The sequence below is a fragment of the Clinocottus analis genome, unplaced genomic scaffold, assembly GCF_023055335.1.
Source record: "Clinocottus analis isolate CAN_PGR_092001 unplaced genomic scaffold, fCliAna1.0.p SCAF_17, whole genome shotgun sequence".
NCBI classification, from domain to species: Eukaryota; Metazoa; Chordata; class Actinopteri; order Perciformes; family Cottidae; genus Clinocottus; species Clinocottus analis.
Window position 1 is genome coordinate 798,996 of NW_027175898.1, and position 14,935 is coordinate 813,930.

Sequence of the window (14,935 nt, forward strand, 5' to 3'; positions counted from 1 at the left end):
CGTAAATCATGGACAGCTTGCTCCACATGTAAGATTCAGTGGAATTAATCATGATATACATGGTGGTATATATTTTCTCAGATCATAAACTCAATGAGCCTTAAACACATTGGTTTAGGTTGAATAGCTATTGCTGGCCAGTATGGGGATTGAACCCATGACCTTGGCGTTATTAGCACCACGCTCTGACCATCTGAGCTAACCGGCCATATATCAAGGTTTTATTCAACTCAATTAGGGCCAAAACTAAACCAAGCTGGAGCGTCCGAAATGCGGTCAGTAGTGTATGAGCAATCGGGTGTGAGCACCTGTCAGCTTGGCTTGGGCAGCGTTGGAAGAGGATGTATCCAAATATATTTCTGACTTCAAATGTTAGTGAAATCAACAAAGATCACATTAACATTGCCAACGTACAAATGACCAGCAAGGAGGTTCCAACCATGAAGGGACTCGAAGCCTCAACCTTCTGATTAGAAGTCAGACGCCTTGGCCGTTAGGCCACATGGTCCTATAGAGATATCAGTTCACATTTCAGAAGTGCAATGGTTCATATGAAAAGTAGGACATAGCTGAAGTTGAAAAACGACACACTGAAAAGCTGGCTTTTGGGCTTTTTTGGAGGGGAATTCAAGTACATGGTGGACAGCTTTCTCCACATGTGAGATTCAGTGGAATTAATAATAATTTACATGGTGGTTTATATTTTCTCAGAGGATAAATGCTTCAATCTTCTCAAATGTTGCACTGGATCATAAATTCAATGAGCCTTAAACACATTGGTTTAGGATGAATAGCTATTGCTGGCCAGTATGGGGATTGAACCCATGACCTTGGCGTTATTAGCACCACGCTCTGACCATCTGAGCTAACCGGCCATGTATCAAGGTTTTATTCAACTCAATTAGTGCCAGAACTAAACCAGGATGGAGCGTCGGAAATGTGGTCAGTTTTGTATGAGCAATTGGGTGTGAACACCTGTCAGCTTGGCTTGAGCAGCGTTGGAAGAGGATCTATCCAAATATATTTCTGACTTTAAATGTTAGTGAAATCAACAAAGATCACATTAACAACGTACAAAGGACAAGCAAGGAGGTTCCAACCATGAAGGGACTCGAACCCTCAATCTTCTGATTCGAAGTCAGACGCCTTGGCCATTGGGCCACATGGTCCTATAAAGTCACCATTTCACATTTCAGAGTGCAATGGTTCATATGCAAAGTAGGATGTAGATAAAGTTGAAAAAATATATACTGCAAGGGTGGCTTTTTTGGCTTTTTTGGGTGTGAGAGTGCAATGGTTCATATGCAAAGTAGGATGTAGATAAAGTTGAAAAAATATATAATGCAAGGGTGGCTTTTTTGGCAGGGAATTCACGTAAATCATGGACAGCTTGCTCCACATGTAAGATTCAGTGGAATTAATCATGATATACATGGTGGTATATATTTTCTCAGAGAATAAATCCTTCAATGAGCTTTAAACACATTGGTTTAGCTTGAATATCTATTGCTGGCCAGTATGGGGATTGAACCCATGACCTTGGCGTTATTAGCACCACGCTCTGACCATCTGAGCTAACCGGCCATATATCAAGGTTTTATTCAACTCAATTAGGGCCAAAACTAAACCAAGCTGGAGCGTCCAAAATGTGGTCAGTAGTGTATGAGCAATCGGGTGTGAGCACCTGTCAGCTTGGCTTGGGCAGCGTTGGAAGAGGATGTATCCAAATATATTTCTGACTTTAAATGTTAGTGAAATCAACAAAGATCACATTAACATTGCCAACGTACAAATGACCAGCAAGGAGGTTCCAACCATGAAGGGACTCGAACCCTCAACCTTCTGATTAGAAGTCAGACGCCTTGGCCGTTAGGCCACATGGTCCTATAGAGATATCAGTTCACATTTCAGAAGTGCAATGGTTCATATGAAAAGTAGGACATAGCTGAAGTTGAAAAACGACACACTGAAAAGCTGGCTTTTGGGCTTTTTTGGAGGGGAATTCAAGTACATGGTGGACAGCTTTCTCCACATGTGAGATTCAGTGGAATTAATAATAATTTACATGGTGGTTTATATTTTCTCAGAGGATAAATGCTTCAATCTTCTCAAATGTTGCACTGGATCATAAATTCAATGAGCCTTAAACACATTGGTTTAGGATGAATAGCTATTGCTGGCCAGTATGGGGATTGAACCCATGACCTTGGCGTTATTAGCACCACGCTCTGACCATCTGAGCTAACCGGCCATGTATCAAGGTTTTATTCAACTCAATTAGTGCCAGAACTAAACCAGGATGGAGCGTCCGAAACGTGGTCAGTTTTGTATGAGCAATTGGGTGTGAACACCTGTCAGCTTGGCTTGAGCAGCGTTGGAAGAGGATCTATCCAAATATATTTCTGACTTGAAATGTTAGTGAAATCAACAAAGATCACATTAACAACGTACAAAGGACAAGCAAGGAGGTTCCAACCATGAAGGGACTCGAACCCTCAATCTTCTGATTCGAAGTCAGACGCCTTGGCCATTGGGCCACATGGTCCTATAAAGTCACCATTTCACATTTCAGAGTGCAATGGTTCATATGCAAAGTAGGATGTAGATAAAGTTGAAAAAATATATAATGCAAGGGTGGCTTTTTTGGCAGGGAATTCACGTAAATCATGGACAGCTTGCTCCACATGTAAGATTCAGTGGAATTATTCATGATATACATGGTGGTATATATTTTCTCAGAGAATAAATCCTTCAATCTTCTCAAATGTTGCACTGGATCATAAATTCAATGAGCCTTAAACACATTGGTTTAGGTTGAATAGCTATTGCTGGCCAGTATGGGGATTGAACCCATGACCTCGGCGTTATTAGCACCACACTCTGACCATCTGAGCTAACCGGCCGTATATCAAGTTTTTATTCAACTCAATTAGGGCCAAAACTAAACCAGGCTTGAGCGTCCGAAATGTGGTCAGTTTTGGATGAGCAATTGGGTGTGAACACCTGTCAGCTTGGCTTGGGCAGCGTTGGAAGAGGATCTATCAAAATATATTTCTGACTTTAAATGTTAGTGAAATCAACAAAGATCACATTAACATTGCCAACGTACAAATGACCAGCAAGGAGGTTCCAACCATGAAGGGACTCGAACCCTCAACCTTCTGATTAGAAGTCAGACGCCTTGGCCGTTAGGCCACATGGTCCTATAGAGATATCAGTTCACATTTCAGAAGTGCAATGGTTCATATGAAAAGTAGGACATAGCTGAAGTTGAAAAACGACACACTGAAAAGCTGGCTTTTGGGCTTTTTTGGAGGGGAATTCAAGTACATGGTGGACAGCTTGCTCCACATGTGAGATTCAGTGGAATTAATAATAATTTACATGGTGGTTTATATTTTCTCAGAGAATAAATGCTTCAATGTTCTCAAATTTTGCACTGGATCATAAATTCAATGAGCCTTAAACACATTGGTTTAGGTTGAATAGCTATTGCTGGCCAGTATGGGGATTGAACCCATGACCTTGGCGTTATTAGCACCACCCTCTGACCATCTGAGCTAACCGGCCGTGTATCAAGGTTTTATTCAACTCAATTAGGGCCAAAACTAAACCAGGATGGAGTGTCCGAAATGTGGTCAGTTTTGTATGAGCAATCGGTTGTGAACACCTGTCAGCTTGGCTTGGGCAGCGTTGGAAGAGGATCTATCCAAATATATTTCTGACTTTAAATGTTAGTGAAATCAACAAAGATCACATTAACAACGTACCAATGACCAGCAAGGAGGTTCCAACCATGAAGGGACTCGAACCCTCAATCTTGTGATTTGAAGTCAGACGCCTTGGCCATTGGGCCACATGGTCCTATGAAGTCACAACTTCACATTTCAGAGTGCAATGGTTCATATGCAAAGTAGGACGTAGATAAAGTTGAAAAAAAATATACTGCAAAGGTGGCTTTTTTGGCTTTTTTGGAAGGGAATTCACGTAAATCATGGACAGCTTTCTCCACATGTAAGATTCAGTGGAATTAATCAGTATATACATGGTGGTATATATTTTCTCAGAGAATAAATGCTTCAATCTTCTCAAATGTTGCACTGGATCATAAATTCAATGAGCTTTAAACACATTGGCCTAGCTTGAATATCTATTGTTGGCCAGTATGGGGATTGAACCCATGACCTTGGCATTATTAGCACCACGCTCTGACCATCTGAGCTAACCGGCCGTGTATCAAGGTTTTATTCAACTCAATTAGGGCCAAAACTAAACCAAGCTGGAGCGTCCGAAATGTGGTCAGTAGTGTATGAGCAATCGGGTGTGAGCACCTGTCAGCTTGGCTTGGGCAGCGTTGGAAGAGGATGTATCCAAATATATTTCTGACTTTAAATGTTAGTGAAATCAACAAAGATCACATTAACATTGCCAACGTACAAATGACCAGCAAGGGGGTTCCAACCATGAAGGGACTCGAACCCTCAACCTTCTGATTAGAAGTCAGATGCCTTGGCCGTTAGGCCACATGGTCCTATAGAGACATCAGTTCACATTTCAGAAGTGCAATGGTTCATATGAAAAGTAGGACATAGCTGAAGTTGAAAAACGACACACTGAAAAGCTGGCTTTTGGGCTTTTTTGGAGGGGAATTCAAGTACATGGTGGACAGCTTTCTCCACATGTGAGATTCAGTGGAATTAATAATAATTTACATGGTGGTTTATATTTTCTCAGAGAATAAATGCTTCAATCTTCTCAAATGTTGCACTGGATCATAAATTCAATGAGCCTTAAACACATTGGTTTAGGATGAATAGCTATTGCTGGCCAGTATGGGGATTGAACCCATGACCTTGGCGTTATTAGCACCACGCTCTGACCATCTGAGCTAACCGGCCGTGTATCAAGGTTTTATTCAACTCAATTAGGGCCAAAACCAAACCAGGATGGAGCGTCCGAAATGTGGTCAGTTTTGTATGAGCAATCGGTTGTGAACACCTGTCAGCTTGGCTTGGGCAGCGTTGGAAGAGGATCTATCCAAATATATTTCTGACTTTAAATGTTAGTGAAATCAACAAAGATCACATTAACATTGCCAATGTACAAATGACCAGCAAGGAGGTTCCAACCATGAAGGGACTCGAACCCTCAACCTTCTGATTAGAAGTCAGACGCCTTGGCCGTTAGGCCACATGGTCCTATAGAGATATGACTTCACATTTCAGAAGTGCAATGTTTCATATGAAAAGTAGGACATAGCTGAAGTTGAAAAGAGACACACTGAAAAGCTGGCTTTTGGGCTTTTTTGGAGGGGAATTCAAGTACATGGTGGACAGCTTTCTCCACATGTGAGATTCAGTGGAATTAATAATAATTTACATGGTGGTTTATATTTTCTCAGAGAATAAATGCTTCAATCTTCTCAAATGTTGCACTGGATCATAAATTCACTGAGCCTTAAACACATTGGTTTAGGTTGAATAGCTATTGCTGGCCAGTATGGGGATTGAACCCATGACCTTGGCGTTATTAGCACCACGCTCTGACCATCTGAGCTAACCGGCCGTGTATCAAGGTTTTATTCAACTCAATTAGGGCCAAAACTAAACCAGGATGGAGCGTCCGAAATGTGGTCAGTTTTGTATGAGCAATCGGTTGTGAACACCTGTCAGCTTGGCTTGGGCAGCGTTGGAAGAGGATCTATCCAAATATATTTCTGACTTTAAATGTTAGTGAAATCAACAAAGATCACATTAACAACGTACAAATGACCAGCAAGGAGGTTCCAACCATGAAGGGACTCGAACCCTCAATCTTCTGATTCGAAGTCAGACGCCTTGGCCATTGGGCCACATGGTCCTATGAAGTCACAATTTCACATTTCAGAGTGCAATGGTTCATATGCAAAGTAGGACGTAGATAAAGTTGAAAAAAAATATACTGCAAAGGAGGCTTTTTTGGCAGGGAATTCACGTAAATCATGGACAGCTTTCTCCACATGTAAGATTCAGTGGAATTAATCAGTATATACATGGTGGTATATATTTTCTCAGAGAATAAATCCTTCAATCTTCTCAAATGTTGCACTGGATCATAAATTCAATGAGCTTTAAACACATTGGTTTAGCTTGAATATCTATTGCTGGCCAGTATGGGGATTGAACCCATGACCTTGGCGTTATTAGCACCACGCTCTGACCATCTGAGCTAACCGGCCATATATCAAGTTTTTATTCAAATCAATTAGGGCCAAAACCAAACCAGGATGGAGCGTCCAAAATGTGGTCAGTTTTGGATGAGCAATTGGGTGTGAGCACCTGTCAGCTTGGCTTGGGCAGCGTTGGAAGAGGATCTATCCAAATATATTTCTGACTTTAAATGTTAGTGAAATCAACAAAGATCACATAAATTGCCAACACCAACATACAAATGACCAGTAAGGAGGTTCCAACCGTGAAGGGACTTGAACCTTCAATCTTCTGATTTGAAGTCAGACGCCTTGGCCATTAGGCCACATGGTCCTATAAAGTCACCATTTCACATTTCAGAGTGCAATGGTTCATATGCAAAGTAGGACCTAGATAAAGTTGAAAAAAAAAACATACTGCAAAGGTGGCTTTTTTGGAAAGGAATTCACGTAAATCATGGACAGCTTGCTCCACATGTAAGATTCAGTGGAATTAATCATGATATACATGGTGGTATATATTTTCTCAGATCATAAACTCAATGAGCCTTAAACACATTGGTTTAGGTTGAATAGCTATTGCTGGCCAGTATGGGGATTGAACCCATGACCTTGGCGTTATTAGCACCACGCTCTGACCATCTGAGCTAACCGGCCATATATCAAGGTTTTATTCAACTCAATTAGGGCCAAAACTAAACCAAGCTGGAGCGTCCGAAATGCGGTCAGTAGTGTATGAGCAATCGGGTGTGAGCACCTGTCAGCTTGGCTTGGGCAGCGTTGGAAGAGGATGTATCCAAATATATTTCTGACTTCAAATGTTAGTGAAATCAACAAAGATCACATTAACATTGCCAACGTACAAATGACCAGCAAGGAGGTTCCAACCATGAAGGGACTCGAAGCCTCAACCTTCTGATTAGAAGTCAGACGCCTTGGCCGTTAGGCCACATGGTCCTATAGAGATATCAGTTCACATTTCAGAAGTGCAATGGTTCATATGAAAAGTAGGACATAGCTGAAGTTGAAAAACGACACACTGAAAAGCTGGCTTTTGGGCTTTTTTGGAGGGGAATTCAAGTACATGGTGGACAGCTTTCTCCACATGTGAGATTCAGTGGAATTAATAATAATTTACATGGTGGTTTATATTTTCTCAGAGGATAAATGCTTCAATCTTCTCAAATGTTGCACTGGATCATAAATTCAATGAGCCTTAAACACATTGGTTTAGGATGAATAGCTATTGCTGGCCAGTATGGGGATTGAACCCATGACCTTGGCGTTATTAGCACCACGCTCTGACCATCTGAGCTAACCGGCCATGTATCAAGGTTTTATTCAACTCAATTAGTGCCAGAACTAAACCAGGATGGAGCGTCGGAAATGTGGTCAGTTTTGTATGAGCAATTGGGTGTGAACACCTGTCAGCTTGGCTTGAGCAGCGTTGGAAGAGGATCTATCCAAATATATTTCTGACTTTAAATGTTAGTGAAATCAACAAAGATCACATTAACAACGTACAAAGGACAAGCAAGGAGGTTCCAACCATGAAGGGACTCGAACCCTCAATCTTCTGATTCGAAGTCAGACGCCTTGGCCATTGGGCCACATGGTCCTATAAAGTCACCATTTCACATTTCAGAGTGCAATGGTTCATATGCAAAGTAGGATGTAGATAAAGTTGAAAAAATATATACTGCAAGGGTGGCTTTTTTGGCTTTTTTGGGTGTGAGAGTGCAATGGTTCATATGCAAAGTAGGATGTAGATAAAGTTGAAAAAATATATAATGCAAGGGTGGCTTTTTTGGCAGGGAATTCACGTAAATCATGGACAGCTTGCTCCACATGTAAGATTCAGTGGAATTAATCATGATATACATGGTGGTATATATTTTCTCAGAGAATAAATCCTTCAATGAGCTTTAAACACATTGGTTTAGCTTGAATATCTATTGCTGGCCAGTATGGGGATTGAACCCATGACCTTGGCGTTATTAGCACCACGCTCTGACCATCTGAGCTAACCGGCCATATATCAAGGTTTTATTCAACTCAATTAGGGCCAAAACTAAACCAAGCTGGAGCGTCCAAAATGTGGTCAGTAGTGTATGAGCAATCGGGTGTGAGCACCTGTCAGCTTGGCTTGGGCAGCGTTGGAAGAGGATGTATCCAAATATATTTCTGACTTTAAATGTTAGTGAAATCAACAAAGATCACATTAACATTGCCAACGTACAAATGACCAGCAAGGAGGTTCCAACCATGAAGGGACTCGAACCCTCAACCTTCTGATTAGAAGTCAGACGCCTTGGCCGTTAGGCCACATGGTCCTATAGAGATATCAGTTCACATTTCAGAAGTGCAATGGTTCATATGAAAAGTAGGACATAGCTGAAGTTGAAAAACGACACACTGAAAAGCTGGCTTTTGGGCTTTTTTGGAGGGGAATTCAAGTACATGGTGGACAGCTTTCTCCACATGTGAGATTCAGTGGAATTAATAATAATTTACATGGTGGTTTATATTTTCTCAGAGGATAAATGCTTCAATCTTCTCAAATGTTGCACTGGATCATAAATTCAATGAGCCTTAAACACATTGGTTTAGGATGAATAGCTATTGCTGGCCAGTATGGGGATTGAACCCATGACCTTGGCGTTATTAGCACCACGCTCTGACCATCTGAGCTAACCGGCCATGTATCAAGGTTTTATTCAACTCAATTAGTGCCAGAACTAAACCAGGATGGAGCGTCCGAAACGTGGTCAGTTTTGTATGAGCAATTGGGTGTGAACACCTGTCAGCTTGGCTTGAGCAGCGTTGGAAGAGGATCTATCCAAATATATTTCTGACTTGAAATGTTAGTGAAATCAACAAAGATCACATTAACAACGTACAAAGGACAAGCAAGGAGGTTCCAACCATGAAGGGACTCGAACCCTCAATCTTCTGATTCGAAGTCAGACGCCTTGGCCATTGGGCCACATGGTCCTATAAAGTCACCATTTCACATTTCAGAGTGCAATGGTTCATATGCAAAGTAGGATGTAGATAAAGTTGAAAAAATATATAATGCAAGGGTGGCTTTTTTGGCAGGGAATTCACGTAAATCATGGACAGCTTGCTCCACATGTAAGATTCAGTGGAATTATTCATGATATACATGGTGGTATATATTTTCTCAGAGAATAAATCCTTCAATCTTCTCAAATGTTGCACTGGATCATAAATTCAATGAGCCTTAAACACATTGGTTTAGGTTGAATAGCTATTGCTGGCCAGTATGGGGATTGAACCCATGACCTCGGCGTTATTAGCACCACACTCTGACCATCTGAGCTAACCGGCCGTATATCAAGTTTTTATTCAACTCAATTAGGGCCAAAACTAAACCAGGCTTGAGCGTCCGAAATGTGGTCAGTTTTGGATGAGCAATTGGGTGTGAACACCTGTCAGCTTGGCTTGGGCAGCGTTGGAAGAGGATCTATCAAAATATATTTCTGACTTTAAATGTTAGTGAAATCAACAAAGATCACATTAACATTGCCAACGTACAAATGACCAGCAAGGAGGTTCCAACCATGAAGGGACTCGAACCCTCAACCTTCTGATTAGAAGTCAGACGCCTTGGCCGTTAGGCCACATGGTCCTATAGAGATATCAGTTCACATTTCAGAAGTGCAATGGTTCATATGAAAAGTAGGACATAGCTGAAGTTGAAAAACGACACACTGAAAAGCTGGCTTTTGGGCTTTTTTGGAGGGGAATTCAAGTACATGGTGGACAGCTTGCTCCACATGTGAGATTCAGTGGAATTAATAATAATTTACATGGTGGTTTATATTTTCTCAGAGAATAAATGCTTCAATGTTCTCAAATTTTGCACTGGATCATAAATTCAATGAGCCTTAAACACATTGGTTTAGGTTGAATAGCTATTGCTGGCCAGTATGGGGATTGAACCCATGACCTTGGCGTTATTAGCACCACCCTCTGACCATCTGAGCTAACCGGCCGTGTATCAAGGTTTTATTCAACTCAATTAGGGCCAAAACTAAACCAGGATGGAGTGTCCGAAATGTGGTCAGTTTTGTATGAGCAATCGGTTGTGAACACCTGTCAGCTTGGCTTGGGCAGCGTTGGAAGAGGATCTATCCAAATATATTTCTGACTTTAAATGTTAGTGAAATCAACAAAGATCACATTAACAACGTACCAATGACCAGCAAGGAGGTTCCAACCATGAAGGGACTCGAACCCTCAATCTTGTGATTTGAAGTCAGACGCCTTGGCCATTGGGCCACATGGTCCTATGAAGTCACAACTTCACATTTCAGAGTGCAATGGTTCATATGCAAAGTAGGACGTAGATAAAGTTGAAAAAAAATATACTGCAAAGGTGGCTTTTTTGGCTTTTTTGGAAGGGAATTCACGTAAATCATGGACAGCTTTCTCCACATGTAAGATTCAGTGGAATTAATCAGTATATACATGGTGGTATATATTTTCTCAGAGAATAAATGCTTCAATCTTCTCAAATGTTGCACTGGATCATAAATTCAATGAGCTTTAAACACATTGGCCTAGCTTGAATATCTATTGTTGGCCAGTATGGGGATTGAACCCATGACCTTGGCATTATTAGCACCACGCTCTGACCATCTGAGCTAACCGGCCGTGTATCAAGGTTTTATTCAACTCAATTAGGGCCAAAACTAAACCAAGCTGGAGCGTCCGAAATGTGGTCAGTAGTGTATGAGCAATCGGGTGTGAGCACCTGTCAGCTTGGCTTGGGCAGCGTTGGAAGAGGATGTATCCAAATATATTTCTGACTTTAAATGTTAGTGAAATCAACAAAGATCACATTAACATTGCCAACGTACAAATGACCAGCAAGGGGGTTCCAACCATGAAGGGACTCGAACCCTCAACCTTCTGATTAGAAGTCAGATGCCTTGGCCGTTAGGCCACATGGTCCTATAGAGACATCAGTTCACATTTCAGAAGTGCAATGGTTCATATGAAAAGTAGGACATAGCTGAAGTTGAAAAACGACACACTGAAAAGCTGGCTTTTGGGCTTTTTTGGAGGGGAATTCAAGTACATGGTGGACAGCTTTCTCCACATGTGAGATTCAGTGGAATTAATAATAATTTACATGGTGGTTTATATTTTCTCAGAGAATAAATGCTTCAATCTTCTCAAATGTTGCACTGGATCATAAATTCAATGAGCCTTAAACACATTGGTTTAGGATGAATAGCTATTGCTGGCCAGTATGGGGATTGAACCCATGACCTTGGCGTTATTAGCACCACGCTCTGACCATCTGAGCTAACCGGCCGTGTATCAAGGTTTTATTCAACTCAATTAGGGCCAAAACCAAACCAGGATGGAGCGTCCGAAATGTGGTCAGTTTTGTATGAGCAATCGGTTGTGAACACCTGTCAGCTTGGCTTGGGCAGCGTTGGAAGAGGATCTATCCAAATATATTTCTGACTTTAAATGTTAGTGAAATCAACAAAGATCACATTAACATTGCCAATGTACAAATGACCAGCAAGGAGGTTCCAACCATGAAGGGACTCGAACCCTCAACCTTCTGATTAGAAGTCAGACGCCTTGGCCGTTAGGCCACATGGTCCTATAGAGATATGACTTCACATTTCAGAAGTGCAATGTTTCATATGAAAAGTAGGACATAGCTGAAGTTGAAAAGAGACACACTGAAAAGCTGGCTTTTGGGCTTTTTTGGAGGGGAATTCAAGTACATGGTGGACAGCTTTCTCCACATGTGAGATTCAGTGGAATTAATAATAATTTACATGGTGGTTTATATTTTCTCAGAGAATAAATGCTTCAATCTTCTCAAATGTTGCACTGGATCATAAATTCACTGAGCCTTAAACACATTGGTTTAGGTTGAATAGCTATTGCTGGCCAGTATGGGGATTGAACCCATGACCTCGGCGTTATTAGCACCACGCTCTGACCATCTGAGCTAACCAGCCATATGTCAAGGTTTTATTCAACTCAATTAGGGCCAAAACCAAACCAGGATGGAGCGTCCGAAATGTGGTCAGTTTTGTATGAGCAATTGGGTGTGAACACCTGTCAGCTTGGCTTGAGCAGCGTTGGAAGAGGATCTATCCAAATATATTTCTGACTTTAAATGTTAGTGAAATCAACAAAGATCACATTAACAACGTACAAAGGACAAGCAAGGAGGTTCCAACCATGAAGGGACTCGAACCCTCAATCTTCTGATTCGAAGTCAGACGCCTTGGCCATTAGGCCACATGGTCCTATAAAGTCACCGTTTCACATTTCAGAGTGCAATGGTTCATATGCAAAGTAGGATGTAGATAAAGTTGAAAAAATATATACTGCAAGGGTGGCTTTTTTGGAAGGGAATTCACGTAACATGGACAGCTTGCTCCACATGGAAGATTCAGTGGAATTAATCATGATATACATGGTGGTATATATTTTCTCAGATCATAAATTCAATGAGCCTTAAACACGTTGGTTTAGGTTGAATACCTATTGCTGGCCAGTATGGGGATTGAACCCATGACCTTGGCGTTATTAGCACCACGCTCTGACCATCTGAGCTAACCGGCCATATATTAAGGTTTTATTCAACTCAATTAGTGCCCAGAACTAAAGCAGGATGGAGCGTCAGAAATGTGGTCAGTTTTGGATGAGCAATTGGGTGTGAGCACCTGTCAGCTTGGCTTGGGCAGCGTTGGAAGAGGATCTATCCAAATATATTTCTGACTTTAAATGTTAGTGAAATCAACAAAGATCACATTAACATTGCCAACACCAACATACAAATGACCAGTAAGGAGGTTCCAACCATGAAGGGACTTGAACCTTCAATCTTCTGATTCAAAGTCAGACGCCTTGGCCATTAGGCCACATGGTCCTATAAAGTCACCATTTCACATTTCAGAGTGCAATGGTTCATATGCAAAGTAGGACCTAGATAAAGTTGAAAAAAAAAACATACTGCAAAGGTGGCTTTTTTGGAAGGGAATTCACGTAAATCATGGACAGCTTGCTCCACATGTAAGATTCAGTGGAATTAATCATGATATACATGGTGGTATATATTTTCTCAGATCATAAATTCAATGAGCCTTAAACACATTGGTTTAGGTTGAATAGCTATTGCTGGCCAGTATGGGGATTGAACCCATGACCTTGGCGTTATTAGCACCACGCTCTGACCATCTGAGCTAACCGGCCGTATATCAAGGTTTTATTCAACTCAATTAGGGCCAAAACTAAACCAAGCTGGAGCGTCCAAAATGTGGTCAGTAGTGTATGAGCAATCGGGTGTGAGCACCTTTCAGCTTGGCTTGGGCAGCGTTGGAAGAGGATGTATCCAAATATATTTCTGACTTTAAATGTTAGTGAAATCAACAAAGATCACATTAACATTGCCAACGTACAAATGACCAGCAAGGAGGTTCCAACCATGAAGGGACTCGAACCCTCAACCTTCTGATTAGAAGTCAGACGCCTTGGCCGTTAGGCCACATGGTCCTATAGAGATATCAGTTCACATTTCAGAAGTGCAATGGTTCATATGAAAAGTAGGACATAGCTGAAGTTGAAAAACGACACACTGAAAAGCTGGCTTTGGGGCTTTTTTGGAGGGGAATTCAAGTACATGGTGGACAGCTTTCTCCACATGTGAGATTCAGTGGAATTAATAATAATTTACATGGTGGTTTATATTTTCTCAGAGGATAAATGCTTCAATCTTCTCAAATGTTGCACTGGATCATAAATTCAATGAGCCTTAAACACATTGGTTTAGGTTGAATAGCTATTGCTGGCCAGTATGGGGATTGAACCCATGACCTCGGCGTTATTAGCACCACACTCTGACCATCTGAGCTAACCGGCCATGTATCAAGGTTTTATTCAACTCAATCAGTGCCAGAACTAAACCAGGATGGAGCGTCCGAAATGTGGTCAGTTTTGTATGAGCAATTGGGTGTGAACACCTGTCAGCTTGGCTTGAGCAGCGTTGGAAGAGGATCTATCCAAATATATTTCTGACTTTAAATGTTAGTGAAATCAACAAAGATCACATTAACAACGTACAAAGGACAAGCAAGGAGGTTCCAACCATGAAGGGACTCGAACCCTCAATCTTCTGATTCGAAGTCAGACGCCTTGGCCATTAGGCCACATGGTCCTATAAAGTCACCGTTTCACATTTCAGAGTGCAATGGTTCATATGCAAAGTAGGATGTAGATAAAGTTGAAAAAATATATACTGCAAGGGTGGCTTTTTTGGAAGGGAATTCACGTAAATCATGGACAGCTTGCTCCACATGTAAGATTCAGTGGAATTAATCATGATATACATGGTGGTATATATTTTCTCAGAGAATAAATCCTTCAATCTTCTCAAATGTTGCACTGGATCATAAATTCAATGAGCCTTAAACACATTGGTTTAGGTTGAATACCTATTGCTGGCCAGTATGGGGATTGAACCCATGACCTTGGCGTTATTAGCACCACGCTCTGACCATCTGAGCTAACCGGCCGTGTATCAAGGTTTTATTCAACTCAATTAGGGCCAAAACTAAACCAGGATGGAGCGTCCGAAATGTGGTCAGTTTTGTATGAGCAATCGGTTGTGAACACCTGTCAGCTTGGCTTAGGCAGCGTTGGAAGAGGATCTATCCAAATATATTTCTGACTTTAAATGTTAGTGAA

General features: G+C 41.3%; 42 non-coding genes across 42 annotated transcripts; all 42 read right to left on the reverse strand.

Moving 5' to 3' along the window:
* Positions 1-134: 134 nt before the first annotated feature.
* trnai-aau (transfer RNA isoleucine (anticodon AAU)) lies at positions 135-208 on the reverse strand. The gene has a single exon. It is a non-coding gene; the product is annotated as a tRNA-Ile (tRNA).
* A 227-nt stretch (positions 209-435) lies between these two features.
* On the reverse strand, positions 436-508 carry trnar-ucu (transfer RNA arginine (anticodon UCU)). The gene has a single exon. It is a non-coding gene; the product is annotated as a tRNA-Arg (tRNA).
* Positions 509-801: 293 nt separating this feature from the next.
* trnai-aau (transfer RNA isoleucine (anticodon AAU)) lies at positions 802-875 on the reverse strand. The gene has a single exon. It is a non-coding gene; the product is annotated as a tRNA-Ile (tRNA).
* A 221-nt stretch (positions 876-1,096) lies between these two features.
* Positions 1,097-1,169, reverse strand: trnar-ucg (transfer RNA arginine (anticodon UCG)). The gene has a single exon. It is a non-coding gene; the product is annotated as a tRNA-Arg (tRNA).
* Positions 1,170-1,510: 341 nt separating this feature from the next.
* trnai-aau (transfer RNA isoleucine (anticodon AAU)) lies at positions 1,511-1,584 on the reverse strand. Its single transcript has one exon. It is a non-coding gene; the product is annotated as a tRNA-Ile (tRNA).
* A 227-nt stretch (positions 1,585-1,811) lies between these two features.
* On the reverse strand, positions 1,812-1,884 carry trnar-ucu (transfer RNA arginine (anticodon UCU)). Its single transcript has one exon. It is a non-coding gene; the product is annotated as a tRNA-Arg (tRNA).
* A 293-nt stretch (positions 1,885-2,177) lies between these two features.
* Positions 2,178-2,251, reverse strand: trnai-aau (transfer RNA isoleucine (anticodon AAU)). Its single transcript has one exon. It is a non-coding gene; the product is annotated as a tRNA-Ile (tRNA).
* A 221-nt stretch (positions 2,252-2,472) lies between these two features.
* Positions 2,473-2,545, reverse strand: trnar-ucg (transfer RNA arginine (anticodon UCG)). Its single transcript has one exon. It is a non-coding gene; the product is annotated as a tRNA-Arg (tRNA).
* Positions 2,546-2,829: 284 nt separating this feature from the next.
* trnai-aau (transfer RNA isoleucine (anticodon AAU)) lies at positions 2,830-2,903 on the reverse strand. Its single transcript has one exon. It is a non-coding gene; the product is annotated as a tRNA-Ile (tRNA).
* Positions 2,904-3,130: 227 nt separating this feature from the next.
* trnar-ucu (transfer RNA arginine (anticodon UCU)) lies at positions 3,131-3,203 on the reverse strand. Its single transcript has one exon. It is a non-coding gene; the product is annotated as a tRNA-Arg (tRNA).
* A 293-nt stretch (positions 3,204-3,496) lies between these two features.
* trnai-aau (transfer RNA isoleucine (anticodon AAU)) lies at positions 3,497-3,570 on the reverse strand. The gene has a single exon. It is a non-coding gene; the product is annotated as a tRNA-Ile (tRNA).
* Positions 3,571-4,157: 587 nt separating this feature from the next.
* On the reverse strand, positions 4,158-4,231 carry trnai-aau (transfer RNA isoleucine (anticodon AAU)). The gene has a single exon. It is a non-coding gene; the product is annotated as a tRNA-Ile (tRNA).
* Positions 4,232-4,458: 227 nt separating this feature from the next.
* On the reverse strand, positions 4,459-4,531 carry trnar-ucu (transfer RNA arginine (anticodon UCU)). The gene has a single exon. It is a non-coding gene; the product is annotated as a tRNA-Arg (tRNA).
* A 293-nt stretch (positions 4,532-4,824) lies between these two features.
* On the reverse strand, positions 4,825-4,898 carry trnai-aau (transfer RNA isoleucine (anticodon AAU)). Its single transcript has one exon. It is a non-coding gene; the product is annotated as a tRNA-Ile (tRNA).
* A 227-nt stretch (positions 4,899-5,125) lies between these two features.
* trnar-ucu (transfer RNA arginine (anticodon UCU)) lies at positions 5,126-5,198 on the reverse strand. The gene has a single exon. It is a non-coding gene; the product is annotated as a tRNA-Arg (tRNA).
* Positions 5,199-5,491: 293 nt separating this feature from the next.
* trnai-aau (transfer RNA isoleucine (anticodon AAU)) lies at positions 5,492-5,565 on the reverse strand. Its single transcript has one exon. It is a non-coding gene; the product is annotated as a tRNA-Ile (tRNA).
* A 221-nt stretch (positions 5,566-5,786) lies between these two features.
* Positions 5,787-5,859, reverse strand: trnar-ucg (transfer RNA arginine (anticodon UCG)). Its single transcript has one exon. It is a non-coding gene; the product is annotated as a tRNA-Arg (tRNA).
* A 284-nt stretch (positions 5,860-6,143) lies between these two features.
* On the reverse strand, positions 6,144-6,217 carry trnai-aau (transfer RNA isoleucine (anticodon AAU)). The gene has a single exon. It is a non-coding gene; the product is annotated as a tRNA-Ile (tRNA).
* A 553-nt stretch (positions 6,218-6,770) lies between these two features.
* Positions 6,771-6,844, reverse strand: trnai-aau (transfer RNA isoleucine (anticodon AAU)). Its single transcript has one exon. It is a non-coding gene; the product is annotated as a tRNA-Ile (tRNA).
* Positions 6,845-7,071: 227 nt separating this feature from the next.
* On the reverse strand, positions 7,072-7,144 carry trnar-ucu (transfer RNA arginine (anticodon UCU)). Its single transcript has one exon. It is a non-coding gene; the product is annotated as a tRNA-Arg (tRNA).
* A 293-nt stretch (positions 7,145-7,437) lies between these two features.
* On the reverse strand, positions 7,438-7,511 carry trnai-aau (transfer RNA isoleucine (anticodon AAU)). The gene has a single exon. It is a non-coding gene; the product is annotated as a tRNA-Ile (tRNA).
* A 221-nt stretch (positions 7,512-7,732) lies between these two features.
* trnar-ucg (transfer RNA arginine (anticodon UCG)) lies at positions 7,733-7,805 on the reverse strand. The gene has a single exon. It is a non-coding gene; the product is annotated as a tRNA-Arg (tRNA).
* Positions 7,806-8,146: 341 nt separating this feature from the next.
* Positions 8,147-8,220, reverse strand: trnai-aau (transfer RNA isoleucine (anticodon AAU)). Its single transcript has one exon. It is a non-coding gene; the product is annotated as a tRNA-Ile (tRNA).
* Positions 8,221-8,447: 227 nt separating this feature from the next.
* Positions 8,448-8,520, reverse strand: trnar-ucu (transfer RNA arginine (anticodon UCU)). Its single transcript has one exon. It is a non-coding gene; the product is annotated as a tRNA-Arg (tRNA).
* Positions 8,521-8,813: 293 nt separating this feature from the next.
* On the reverse strand, positions 8,814-8,887 carry trnai-aau (transfer RNA isoleucine (anticodon AAU)). Its single transcript has one exon. It is a non-coding gene; the product is annotated as a tRNA-Ile (tRNA).
* Positions 8,888-9,108: 221 nt separating this feature from the next.
* On the reverse strand, positions 9,109-9,181 carry trnar-ucg (transfer RNA arginine (anticodon UCG)). Its single transcript has one exon. It is a non-coding gene; the product is annotated as a tRNA-Arg (tRNA).
* A 284-nt stretch (positions 9,182-9,465) lies between these two features.
* On the reverse strand, positions 9,466-9,539 carry trnai-aau (transfer RNA isoleucine (anticodon AAU)). The gene has a single exon. It is a non-coding gene; the product is annotated as a tRNA-Ile (tRNA).
* Positions 9,540-9,766: 227 nt separating this feature from the next.
* Positions 9,767-9,839, reverse strand: trnar-ucu (transfer RNA arginine (anticodon UCU)). The gene has a single exon. It is a non-coding gene; the product is annotated as a tRNA-Arg (tRNA).
* Positions 9,840-10,132: 293 nt separating this feature from the next.
* trnai-aau (transfer RNA isoleucine (anticodon AAU)) lies at positions 10,133-10,206 on the reverse strand. The gene has a single exon. It is a non-coding gene; the product is annotated as a tRNA-Ile (tRNA).
* A 587-nt stretch (positions 10,207-10,793) lies between these two features.
* trnai-aau (transfer RNA isoleucine (anticodon AAU)) lies at positions 10,794-10,867 on the reverse strand. Its single transcript has one exon. It is a non-coding gene; the product is annotated as a tRNA-Ile (tRNA).
* Positions 10,868-11,094: 227 nt separating this feature from the next.
* On the reverse strand, positions 11,095-11,167 carry trnar-ucu (transfer RNA arginine (anticodon UCU)). The gene has a single exon. It is a non-coding gene; the product is annotated as a tRNA-Arg (tRNA).
* A 293-nt stretch (positions 11,168-11,460) lies between these two features.
* Positions 11,461-11,534, reverse strand: trnai-aau (transfer RNA isoleucine (anticodon AAU)). The gene has a single exon. It is a non-coding gene; the product is annotated as a tRNA-Ile (tRNA).
* A 227-nt stretch (positions 11,535-11,761) lies between these two features.
* Positions 11,762-11,834, reverse strand: trnar-ucu (transfer RNA arginine (anticodon UCU)). Its single transcript has one exon. It is a non-coding gene; the product is annotated as a tRNA-Arg (tRNA).
* Positions 11,835-12,127: 293 nt separating this feature from the next.
* Positions 12,128-12,201, reverse strand: trnai-aau (transfer RNA isoleucine (anticodon AAU)). The gene has a single exon. It is a non-coding gene; the product is annotated as a tRNA-Ile (tRNA).
* Positions 12,202-12,422: 221 nt separating this feature from the next.
* Positions 12,423-12,495, reverse strand: trnar-ucg (transfer RNA arginine (anticodon UCG)). Its single transcript has one exon. It is a non-coding gene; the product is annotated as a tRNA-Arg (tRNA).
* Positions 12,496-12,740: 245 nt separating this feature from the next.
* Positions 12,741-12,814, reverse strand: trnai-aau (transfer RNA isoleucine (anticodon AAU)). Its single transcript has one exon. It is a non-coding gene; the product is annotated as a tRNA-Ile (tRNA).
* A 234-nt stretch (positions 12,815-13,048) lies between these two features.
* On the reverse strand, positions 13,049-13,121 carry trnaq-uug (transfer RNA glutamine (anticodon UUG)). The gene has a single exon. It is a non-coding gene; the product is annotated as a tRNA-Gln (tRNA).
* A 249-nt stretch (positions 13,122-13,370) lies between these two features.
* On the reverse strand, positions 13,371-13,444 carry trnai-aau (transfer RNA isoleucine (anticodon AAU)). The gene has a single exon. It is a non-coding gene; the product is annotated as a tRNA-Ile (tRNA).
* A 227-nt stretch (positions 13,445-13,671) lies between these two features.
* On the reverse strand, positions 13,672-13,744 carry trnar-ucu (transfer RNA arginine (anticodon UCU)). The gene has a single exon. It is a non-coding gene; the product is annotated as a tRNA-Arg (tRNA).
* A 293-nt stretch (positions 13,745-14,037) lies between these two features.
* On the reverse strand, positions 14,038-14,111 carry trnai-aau (transfer RNA isoleucine (anticodon AAU)). Its single transcript has one exon. It is a non-coding gene; the product is annotated as a tRNA-Ile (tRNA).
* Positions 14,112-14,332: 221 nt separating this feature from the next.
* Positions 14,333-14,405, reverse strand: trnar-ucg (transfer RNA arginine (anticodon UCG)). Its single transcript has one exon. It is a non-coding gene; the product is annotated as a tRNA-Arg (tRNA).
* A 284-nt stretch (positions 14,406-14,689) lies between these two features.
* On the reverse strand, positions 14,690-14,763 carry trnai-aau (transfer RNA isoleucine (anticodon AAU)). The gene has a single exon. It is a non-coding gene; the product is annotated as a tRNA-Ile (tRNA).
* Between the last annotated feature and the right edge of the window lie 172 nt (positions 14,764-14,935).